Raw genomic sequence first — 12,317 nt, forward strand, 5'->3', positions numbered from 1 at the left:
CCAGTTCTCTTTTCAATGCGATTAACCCCTTTCCCACTAAGAATTATAGTGCATGTTTTGTTTGCTCATAATTCTATTCCCTTATTCTTCCAGTTAGAGACATTGCCCCTGTGACATAAGGTCTAGCAGATATCCCCTGGGGCCACATTGCCCTGACTCCCCAGTTACTCCAGTGAAGGGCATATGATCCAAATGGGCTATTAGAGCCCAACCTGGGGCTTCTTTAAAAGGAGATCATCATGATATATAGGTGGGTGACAGTATTAGCCAAAGGAGTGCTGATGCAAAATACCAGAAATTGGTTGGTTTTTATAAAGAGTATTTATTTGGGGTAGGAGCTTAAAAATACCAGGCCATAAAGCATAAGTTACTTCCCTCAACAAAGTCTTTTTTCTCAGGTTGGAGCAAGATGTCTGCCAATGTCTGTGAAGGTTCAGGCTTCCTGGGTTCCTCTGGGCTCAGCTCCTCTGTTTTCTCCACAAGATCAGCTGTAGACTATAAGGCTATCTAGGCTTTGCCTCGCTCCACAACGGTCAGCTATAGACTATCAGGTGAATGGTTCTCTCTACCTGGGGTTTCTGCCGTGTCTAAGGAGCTGTCTCTATTCTTCTGTGTTCTTCTCCTGGCTCAGGTCCTCTCTTCCCAGGGCTTGCTTCTCCTTCCTCTATGAGTTTAAGGCTCCAGCTTAAGGCTTCAGCATCAAACTCCAACGTCAAAAACCCTCAACTCTGTCCTTTGCCATGCCTTTTATCTGTGAGTCTCCACCCACCAAGGGGTGGGGACTCAACACCCTAATGACGTGGCCCAATCAAAGCCCTAATCATAATCATGCCAAGGTACAGACCAGATTACAAACATAATCCAATATCTATTTTTGGAATTGATAACCACATCAAACTGCTACAGTGAACTTGGAACTGCCAGCAGTCATGTTAAGAAAATGTTTGCAGAAAGAAAATAGTTAAAAAATAGTGTAAAGAAACAGTTGAGAGATTGAAGGAGTTCTGATGTATGTTGCCCAAGTCCAAGCAGTGTTTAATTCCCTTGCTTAGATATCCAAAAGAGCCACACCGTCAAGTTCTTGTGGTTTCATTAAACCAACAAATAGCATTGTCAATGTGCTGGGATCAATTTCTTTTAAATTGAATTCTTTGTTTCCACCCAAACCAAAAATAATGTTTAACTGCTATGGCTTTTTAGTAATATATGGCATGTCCTTTACATTCACTGAATTCCCCCTCACCCCCAAAATATTTGTTGGTAAAAATGTCATATTCTACGTGGTCCCACCCACCACACACAACCAAGAATTTTGGAATCTGATTAGATTTGCATAAAATAAAGTCTCAGGTACCCTTCAGGGTGGAACACATTTCCCAGCTGGTCTGGGCCTTCCTTTGATAAGGCCAGAGTCTGGTGATTGCTGTCTCAGCCTGCAACTGCGTTCCCCATGTCTTAGTTTGCCACAGGGCTGCCAAAGGCAAAGTACCAGAAATGGGTTGGCTTTTATATTGGGAATTTTATTTAAGGTAAAAGTTTACAGTTCCAAGGCTGTGAAATGTCCAAATCAAGGCATCAGCAGAGATGCTTTCTCACCAAAATTGGTTACTGGTGATCCTGGAGTTGTGTCATGTGGTAAAGATGGTCAATCCATCTCTGCTGAGGTCTCTGCCTCCCCCTCTAGAATCTACTGTCCCTTGAAGCTCAGCTGTGGGCAACCAGGCATAGGGGTTGTATCATTCCAGCCTCCTCTCTGTCTCACCTGCTCCCGTTTTTTCCTGAGTTCAGCTGTGAGCTCTCGGGTATATGGCTCATCTCTTCTGCATTGAGCTGCTCTGTAGGCCCAGCCTCTTGGGAGCTTTGTGTTGAAGTTTTGGCTGCTAGCAATTTTAGAGTCCTCTCACATTGCTAGGTTAAATATTGAGCTTCCTTTTACTCTGTGTTGCTCTCTCTGTGTTTCCATTTATATACGACCCAGTAAGAGGGTGGAGGCTAGCCTGAGTCACACCTTAATCAAGTCTCACCCACAGGGATGGATTAATTTAAAAACAATCTTTTTCTTTTTGGGATTCATAAAAAAACTTCACACTGTCACATCTCTCCTGGAAAAGCCCTGAGAGCAGTTGCAACATCACTGACTGCCTCATAGGGTCGGCTCCCTAGGCCTGGTCTTGCCTCCTCCCTGGCTGGTGGGTTTCTCAATAACAGGTCTCTCTCTGTTTCTAGCAAATAGAAGACACATCTGGGACTTCAGTCCCAGGGATTCCCAGGCTTTATTTCTACCCACTTACACAGGTCTTTAGGCTGCAACAGTTAGGAGGGAGAGAGGGGTGATTCCTATTTACAGTCGGTCTTCTCATTCTGCATGTGAATACACTTATTCATGTTCCCTCTGTTTGGGTCTTAACCACCAAATTCCCATTGACTTGTCTCTCTGGGCAATGTTCTAACTCACTGCCAGCCTGCCCATTTTACTAATCCTTACTAATTAGCCTCTGCCTGGTTAACTAGCTGGTTAAGTAACCTTTCACCAACCATCTATCTGAACAAAATGATGGGCAGCCTACCCATGTAACTAATACAGATGGATAGATGTAAGGGATTTTGCCTGGATGAATGGTTTGCTTGTGATTTCTCTTGCTTATCCTCCAGGATTCTGGAGCCCCCATCCCTGTGGAGCATATTCAAAGGTTTTATAAGCAGATAATGAGGTAACATATTCTTGATCAGCTCAGCACACTTCCTAAACTAGAACACCAAAAGTTTTATGAACTTCTTCATGCATGAACTGCATGTTTGTGGGGAGTGTGTACATACCTCTCATCATATTCTCAGAAGAGTCCATGACCTAAGAACCATCTCAAAGGAGACTCTCAGAAAGCTCTCAAATGTCCTTGACCATCCCCAAACATAATTTTACTGCTTCTCCATTCTTTCTGAAGAGCCAGTTTAGAGGGTTGGAGTTGGAGAATCAAAGCTGCATTTTGGGATTCTATAATCAAGTATATGAACTCAGCAATTGTTCTTATAGCAACCTCAGTGGCTGTGAGAGGTAGTGTAGACAGCTTCAGAGAGTTTCCAAGGGACCTCATCTGACTTCCTTGCCTTGTAATTTCCCTTAGCACAAAATAGCAGAGCATTCTCTCCTTAGCTCATGCAAAGCCCTTTCCCTCTGTACAGAGTGATAAAGGATAAGATAAAAGGTGTCTTTCTACTTGGGGCTAAGTAAGGACAATGCATCTCTGTGTGGACAGGCTATCTTTAACAACCAAAACATTTTCCAAAGAAAAGTCACAAAAGATCTCCTTTCAAATTAAAAAAGGAGAAATGCTAGAAATAATTAGGTTAGTTTGATATGATATTTTAAGCCTTGTTTGAGAAGAATTGTCAAATGTGAAGAGATACTTGGCCTGCCCTATAATAAATTTGTATAGCTAAAATATTAATATACAGTTTTAAAGAAATTGTATGTTTTGTGGGACATCTCAGGAAATTTGTCAATACTCTCTTTGTCCATAATATATTTATACCCTCAGTATAACCCAAAAGAGATTTTTGTTCTGATAATACTGGTCACTGTAATAAACTGACCACAGCCATGCAGTGTTGCTCATCTGCAGGCAGTTTTCGTTTTATTCTTATGCTTGCTCAAACTCTGCTATGAGCTGCAGGTCAGAGTATGTGTCTTCAACTAAGGACAGTCATGGAGCATCACATAGTTATATAGGAATAGGACTATCTAAAGTACTACAACTTTAAAATATATTTTTTTAATTTATTTTTTAAAAATACATAGCTTACATAAAATGTTACATTAAAAAATATAGGGAATTCCCATATGCTTCACTTCCCACACTTCCCACTTTTCCTACATTAACAACCTCTTTCATTAGTGTGGTACATTCATTGCAATTGATGAACACATTTTGGAGCATTATCACACAGCTTGGGTTATAGTTTATATTCTAGTTTACACTCTCTCCCACTCCATTCTGTAGGTTATGGCAGGATATATAATATCCTGTATCTGTTTTTGCAATGTAACTCAGGACAATTTCAAGTCCTGAAAATGACCCCATATTACAACTTTTTTTTCCCTCTCACTGCCTTCAGCAACTCCAGTTACCACTGTCTCCACATCAATGATATAATTTCTTCCATTGCTAGAATCATAAAAAGTCTATAGTAGAATACCAGTAAGTCCACTCTAGTCCATATTTTATTCTCCAGTCATGAGGATTCTGGGATGGGACTATCTTGCTTGCAGTTGTAGGCTCTCTCAGGTCCTTGGTGTGGTGGTTGTCCATCCTCACCTACTTGTTAGCTGCCCTGAGTGAGTCCAATGAACTGGAGAGTTGGTGTTGCAACTCCTTTGAGGCTCAGGGCCCAGCTGGCACACAGATAGCCCAGAGATTCAAGTCTTTTGGACATAACACCTACCAACTCCAGTGCCAACTATAGGTTCAATAAGAGGAACAGAAGAGGCATGTGTAGAGAAGTCACATCTGAGTCCAACTCTGCCACACTTGGAAGCACAAACTCCAAAGTAAGGCCCACTGGCAAGACACCAAACTCCAGAGCTATCTCCCATGACCTCATGACCTGGGTGTTTCTGTAGCCCTCAGGAGTCCCACTATTTGGGGTAGTGTCTACTTTGGCTGTCTATGAGATCCTGCTGAGATGTGCATAAGTGTTACATCTCTGATGACCTCCCAACTAATTTTGAAATCTCTTAGCCATATAAACTTATTTCTTTTTACCATTTCCCCCTTTTGTTGAAGGTCTTTTTCCAGTTGCATCACCAGCTGCAGATTGCTTGGTAGTAATCCCTGGGTGTCAGGGATGCTCATCCCTGGGAGTAATGTACCATACTGAGGGGAGTACTACAACTTTTGACTCTTCAAAGAATATACTCTTGGGTAAAGTCTTCTGAGTTAACATGACTTGTGGGCAGTTTTCAGACTGTACTAATGGATCAAGTTAGGATTCCCAGGACTCTTTTCTAGTCCAGAAGTAGATGGCTTTAGGAAAGCAGACTGCTAACCTAAGACCCAGAAGAACAAGAATTTACCGCCTTGGCCTGAATGAACTGATGGGAGAAATTTTATTATTGTTATTTGCTTAGAATGTCTGTTGCAGTTTAAATTTCCTATTCTCTGAATAACTTTTTTTAAAAAGATTTATTTATTTATTTATTTATTTACCCCCCTCCCCCGGTTGTCTGTTCTCTGTGTCTATTTTGCTGCATCTTGTTTTTTTGTCCGCTTCTATTGTCGTCTGCTACACTCTCTTTCACACTGGGCGGCTCTCCTCACGGGCGCACTCCTTGCGTGTGGAGCTCCCCTACGTGGGGGACACCTCTGGGTGGCATGGCACTCCTTGCGCACATCAGCACTGCACATGGGTCAGCTTCACACTGGCCGAGGAGGTCTGGGGTTTGAACCGCGGACCTCCCATGTGGTAGACGGATGCCCTAACCACTGGGCCAAGTCCACTGCCTCTGAATAACTTTTAAAAACCTTTCTTTTTATGTATAGCAGTTAAGTAGATTCTGTTTTTGTAAACTAAAATGGAATATTTAAAATATGATTGCCTTCTCTTTCTTACTGACATCTCAGAATTCAGAAACTCTTACAAGTTTCCTTATTTTCATGGCAGTATAACTATTTGAATAGGTTCAGTAGGAATGTGCCCCTTTAAACCAGAATTTAGTTGGGCAAACTGTGCAACCAAGGAGTTGACATACCTAGGGCATCATATTGGTGCATCGTTCTCATTTAAGTAGGTAAGACAAGCCGCTTTCAAGGAACACACTCTACTTGGCTAATGAAGCAAACGCCTGCAAAATCTTCCCAGGAAAATTTGCCTGATACTTGTCTTAGAGTCCCAGCTTTACTAGTGGTCAGAAGGAGTGCTTCTTAGTAGGCCAGGGACATTTGCTTATTTTGGAGACATTGAGAAGGAGAAATTCACCACAATTTATAGGTACTAAAAAAATAGTGAAATCTGGTGGACAGACTCTTAGGATAGATTTCGTAGCTCTAGTTCAGCAAATAATAAAGACTTTTAAAAATTCAATCCAAGATCATAGAATAACAGCTAATCACCTAACAAAATAAAGTTATATATTTTCCACAAGTTATAACAAAAAATATAACATGGACTCAAGATCTATAATTCAAAAAGTGAGTTGTTAAAGTATCTAAAAAGGCATTTAATAAACTTTTCCATTGCTTTTCAAATATGAAGCAATAAACTATATGCCAGTTCCTGTTCTAGGGGTTAGGTACAAAGTAATGAATGAGACAAAGCTAAGACTTAAATGGAGCTTACATTCTTATGGTTCTTATGGTGGAGAAGGACAGTAAGCATATCAATAAAATATTCAGTATTATATAAAGGTAGGTATTATTTTGAAAGGAAAAAAACACATCAGGAGGCAAGGTGAAGAAGGCTTACAAGATGATCAAGAAAAGCTAAGTGGACTAGAAGATACAGGACTCTCTTCTCTGCCAGAAAAATAGCTATATGACAGGCTGAAATGACCTGAAAAAAGATCTTCTAGGGTTTAGGACACCAGGTGAAGGTTGGACACTGCCCAGAAGAGAGAGGGAGAAAGGAAGGGAATCATAATGATGGCAAAACTGTGAGTTGAAACCTGTAACTGCTACTACCAGCAACCTCCCCCACACTAAAGACCCCAAGAAAGGGAAGAGGGGATAAGGATTTCTCAGACTCTGACTCATAATTTTTTTTTGAAAATGAAAATTTTTATTGTCTTTTTAAAAAAGATAAATAGATCGCACAAAATGTTACATTAAAAAATATAAGGGAAACGGACTTTGCCCAGTGGTTAGGGCGTCCGTCTACCACATGGGAGGTCCGCGGTTCAAACCCCGGGCCTCCTTGACCCGTGTGGAGCTGGCCCATGCGCAGTGCTGATGCACGCAAGGAGTGCCGTGCCACGCAGGGGTGTCCCCCGCGTAGGGGAGCCCCACACGCAAGGAGTGCGCCTGTAAGGAGAGCCGCCCAGCGCGAAAGAAAGTGGAGCCTTCCCAGGAATGGCGCCGCCCACACTTCCCGTGCCGCTGACGACAACAGAAGCGGACAAAGAAACAAGATGCAGCAAATAGACACAGAGAACAGACAACTGGGGGAGGGGGGGGAATTAATAAATAAATCTTTTTAAAAAAATAAAAATATAAGAGGTTCCCATATACCCCACTTGCCACCCTCCTATTCCTCTCACATCAACAACTTCTTTCATCAGTGTAACATATTCATTGCATTTGATGAATACATTTTGGAGAACGGCTGTGACACATGGATTATAGTTTACTTTGTACACTCTCTCCCAGTTCATTCAGTGGTTTATGGCAGGATATGTAATGCTCTACATCTGTCCCTGCAATATCATTCAGGACAACTCCATGTACCAAAAATGCCCCCATATCACACCTCTTCTTCAGTCTCCCTGCCCTTTGCAACTCCCATGGCCACTGTCTCCACATGAATGATACAATTTCTTCCATTGCTAGAGTCATAATAGTTCTATAGTAGAATACCAGTACATCCACTTTAATCCATATTCCACTCCCTCATCCTGTGGGCCCTGGATGGTGATGTCCACTCCACCTTAAATTGAGAGGCAGCTTAGATCCCATATGGCTGATGGATATGATTCTCCTGCTTGCCCTGGTAGACTCTTGGTTCCCTGGTGTGGCAGTTGACCATCCTCACCTCCCTGTTAGCTGACCTGGGTAAGTCCAACAATCTGGAGAGTAGGAGTTGCAACTCTGCTGAGGCTCAGGGCCCAACTGGCACATGGGCAGTCCAGAGATTCAAGTCTCCTGATCATACACCAACCCCAGCACCAACCACAGGTTCAGTAAAACTGACAGAAGAGGTACATGCTCAGCCTGCCCAGGAGTGGAGCCACACACAAGAGAGCTGATGCAGCAAGATGATGTAACAAAAAGAGACACAGTTTCCTGGTGCCATGGAGGGTGCAAGTGGACTCAGAAGAACACACAGCAAGTGGACACAGAGAGAAGACAATGGGGGTGAGGGGAAGGGGAGAGAAATAAATAAAATCTTTGAAAAAAAACCCATCCTACACTACATTAAAATTTTGAAGGAAAAAAACCCACATGATAATCTCAATCAACATAGAAAAGGCAATCTACAAAATTCAATATCCTTTCTTGATAAAAAACTTTTCAAAAGATAGGAATAGAAGGAAAATTCCTCAATATGATAAAAGGAGTAGACGAAAAATGGATCATCAACATTGTACTCAATGAGGAAAGGTTGAAAGCTTTCTGTCTAAGATCAGGAATAAGACAAGGATGCCCAGTGTCACCACTGATATTCAGTATTGTACTAGATGTTCTAGCTAGAGCAATTAGACAAGAAAAAAAATCAAGGCATCCAAAAAGGAAAAGACGAAGAAAAACTCACTAATTGTGGAGGACACGATCACATATTAGAAAATTCTGAAATGTCTACAACAAAGCTACTTGAGCTAAAAAAAAAGTCCAGCAAAGTGGCAGCATACAAGATCAACAGGCAAATATCTTTTTGAGATATTCTGAGAACTCTGAGGAGGAAATCAGGGCGAAAATTCCATTTACAATAGCAACCAAAAGACTCATGTCTGTGAGTTAACCAAACAAGTATAGAACCTATACCCAGAAAACTACAAAACAGTGCAAAAAGAAATCAATAAGGACCCAAATAAATGGAAAGACATTCTGTGTTCATGGATTGGAAGACTAAATATCATGAAGATGTCAATGCTATCCAAACTGACTTATAGATTAAATGAATAAGTCAAAATTCCAACAGCCTATTTTACAGAAATAAATAAAGCAACTACCAAATTCATTTAGAAGAGAAAGTGCACCCAAAAAGCCAAAAATCATTCTGAAAAAAGAAGAGTGATGCAGGAGGAATTTCACTGCCCAAACTTGAAATATATTACAAAGCTACAGTGGCCAAAACAGCATGGTATTGTCATAGAAGTAGACATACTGATCAGTGGGATAGAATTGAAAATCCAGAAATAAACCCTTACCTCTATGACCAAATGTTTTTTGACAAATCTAAAAAATCCATACTAATGGGACAAAACAGTTTTTTCAACAAATGGTGCTGGGAGAACTGGATATTCATAACCAAAAGAATGAAAGAGGAACTCTATCTCATTCCCAGTACAAGAATCAACTCAAAATGGATCAAAGACCTAAATATAAAATCCAAGACCATAAAACTACTAGAAGAAAGTGTAGAGAAACATCTCAAAGATCTTGTGGTAGGTGGGGTTTCTTGGACCTTACACACAAAGCATGAGCAGCAAAAGAAAAAAATCGATAAATGGAACCACCTCAAAATTAAACACTTTTGCATGTCAAAGGACTTTGTCCAATGGGTGAAAAGGCAGCCAACTCAATGGAGAAAATACTTGGAAATCACATATCTGATAAGGGTTTAAAATCCATGATATATAAAGAGATGCTACAATTCAACAATAAAAAGACAAAAGACCCAATTGAAAAATGGGTAAAATACTTGAATAGACTTTTGTCCAAAGAAGAAATACATATGGCAAAAGAAAAGAAAACTAATGAAAAAATGTTCACTGTCACTAGTGATTAGGGAAATGCAATCAAAACTACAATGAGCTATCATTTCACACCTATTAGAATGGCCACTATTAAAAAGACAGACTTTTGAGAAAATGGCATCAAAATAGGCAGGCAGAGTCCAACTCCCTCACAAGAAAGAATGGAGAAAGGGCAATGTGACCTCTCAACACATGTCTCTTCTGTCACTTTTACTGAACCTGTGGTTGTTGCTGGGGTTAGTATATGCTCAGGAGACATGAATCTCTGGACTGTCCATGTGCCAGCTGGGCCCCGAGCATCAGAAGAGTTGCAACACCTACTCTCTGGTTTGTTGGACTTAACCCTGATCAGTTAACAGTGAGGTGAGGATGGTCAACCACCACACCAGGGAACCAAGAGAGTCTACAAAGGCAGGCAGGAGGATTGCATCCATCAGTCATGTGGGATCTAAGCCCCCTCTCGATTTAGACGTGGAGTGGACATTGCCATCCCAGGGTCCACAGGATGGAGGAATGAAATATGGATTAGAGTGGACTTACTGGTATTCTACTTTAGAACTATTGTGACTCTAGCAATGGAAGAAATTGTATCATTGATGAGGAGACAGTGGCCACAGGAGTTGCTGAGGGCAGGGAGATGGAAGAAGAGGTGTGATATGTGGGCATTTTTGGGACTTGGAGTTGTTCTGAATGACATTGCAGGGACAGATGTAGGGCATTATCTATCCTGCCATACCCACTGAATGAACTGGTAGAGAGTGTAAACTACAATGTAAACTATAGTCTATGTGGTGTAGCAGTGCTCCAAAATGTATTCATCAAATGCAATGAATGTGTCACACTGATGAAAGAAGTTGTTGATGTGGGAAGAGTAGGGGTGGGTTGGGGAGTGGGGTATATGGGAACCTTATATTTTTTAATGTAATATTTTCTGCAATGTATGTATCTTTTAAAAAAAGACAATAAAAAATAAAACCTATCTGAGGGAGTTGCATTGGAGATATATAGAATAGGAAAGTGCTATGCATCATCCAGGAGGGAAATAGGTAAAGAAACCAAAGGAAAACCATGAATTACTCGCCCCTGTGGCTGGAAATAGCACATATACCCCACCTTCAAGTCGAATAACCTTGGTAAAGCTGACTAACTGCACCCAACAGAGTGGGATGTAGCATTCCCTGGGAGGAAGAGGGGTCTCTCAGAGAGTGGGAAATGGTTTCCTTTTTTTAAAAAAATGTATTGAAGTATATCACTCATACATAAACATACACAAACAATAACTGTATAATAATAGCTGTGAACTTATAAAACAAACTTATATAACATCATACAGGACTCCCATAACTTACTCTACCACCAATAACTTGCATTGTTGTTAAACATTTTAAACTAATGATTATGAGCATTGTCAAAATATTACTACTACAAAGTATTTTCCCCCCAACAACCCTATTATTATTATCTCTATATCATTTATATATGAACATACATAAACAATTAGATGTATAGTAAAAGATGTGAACTTACAAAGCAAACATGCATAACATCATACAGGAGTCCCATTTATCAACCCTCGACCAATGTTGGAGATTTGGACCTGAAGGGTATCAGGAATGAAAGAAAGAGAAAAGGGAGAAGGAAACAAAGAGAAAGAACAAGAGAGCTGGGATCAGAGGGTCTGCAAGTAATGACTCCTCAGACAACTTTATTGTTCACAAGGGGCTCTATATATACCCCAGTCCACATGGGTAGAAGCAGCAACATGCAGTTAACCATCAACATTACTCATAGTCTAAGGAATTTTAAAAAATCTTATCTCAAGTTTTAAGTGTTCTATTTACTACACAAATGTTATCTGCTCATCTTTTCTTTCAGCCTTTCACAGCTTCATCCTGTTTGCCAGAAACTCTTAATTACCACATTCCTTAGATTACAAGCATAGCCATGTAGCCATGGAGACAGCACGTCTCTCCTTGAGAGGCCACTGTGCCTCAGTTTCCAACATCTCCCCCTTTTTGTTTTTGTCAAGGTGACCATGCCTGTTTTAGGTTCCCCTCCTCTGAGAGTCTTACCCGTCATTGACTACCATGGCCAAGCTCTTCGACTTGGGGAAATTATTGAAGTGCTTTTGCTAGCACCAGATTATTCACATGTCCCATGGCTGTTATGCTTTGCAATTTTCTTCGAAAGCACTGTCCGGCGCAGGCAAGAATCATGAGCAACAGAACAAATATGATTAACCCTATTCCTAAAGCAGACAGGAAATGCAGTGACTTCCACCAATTAACTGGGTTAAATTTTGTAATATGTGAAATCATATCAGAAAATATCCTTATCATTGGCTACATGAATTTGATTTTGAGACATTTCTAATATGTTTCTAATTCCATTATTTCCAGAGAGATATTACTTTTATGGCCTAGCAAATGATTCTTAATTTTTCTCCATTCTATACAAGATGAATTATAGGCAAGAGGAGTAATACAAAAGTTGCTTTCATTCCAATCACATTTCAACCCCCTTAACAAATTTAAATTATACAATTGATCTCCAATATGTGAAACAGCAGATTCTAAATCATTAACCCGATTATTTAACTGTTCATCAATGTGCTCTTGGCTATGCCACAAATCACTAGCATTTTTATGCCAATCATGCATGTATTGTTGGGTCTGAACAGTCTCATGCAAGG

Source organism: Dasypus novemcinctus, chromosome 6 (assembly GCF_030445035.2).
Source record: "Dasypus novemcinctus isolate mDasNov1 chromosome 6, mDasNov1.1.hap2, whole genome shotgun sequence".
Taxonomy (NCBI): domain Eukaryota; kingdom Metazoa; phylum Chordata; class Mammalia; order Cingulata; family Dasypodidae; genus Dasypus; species Dasypus novemcinctus.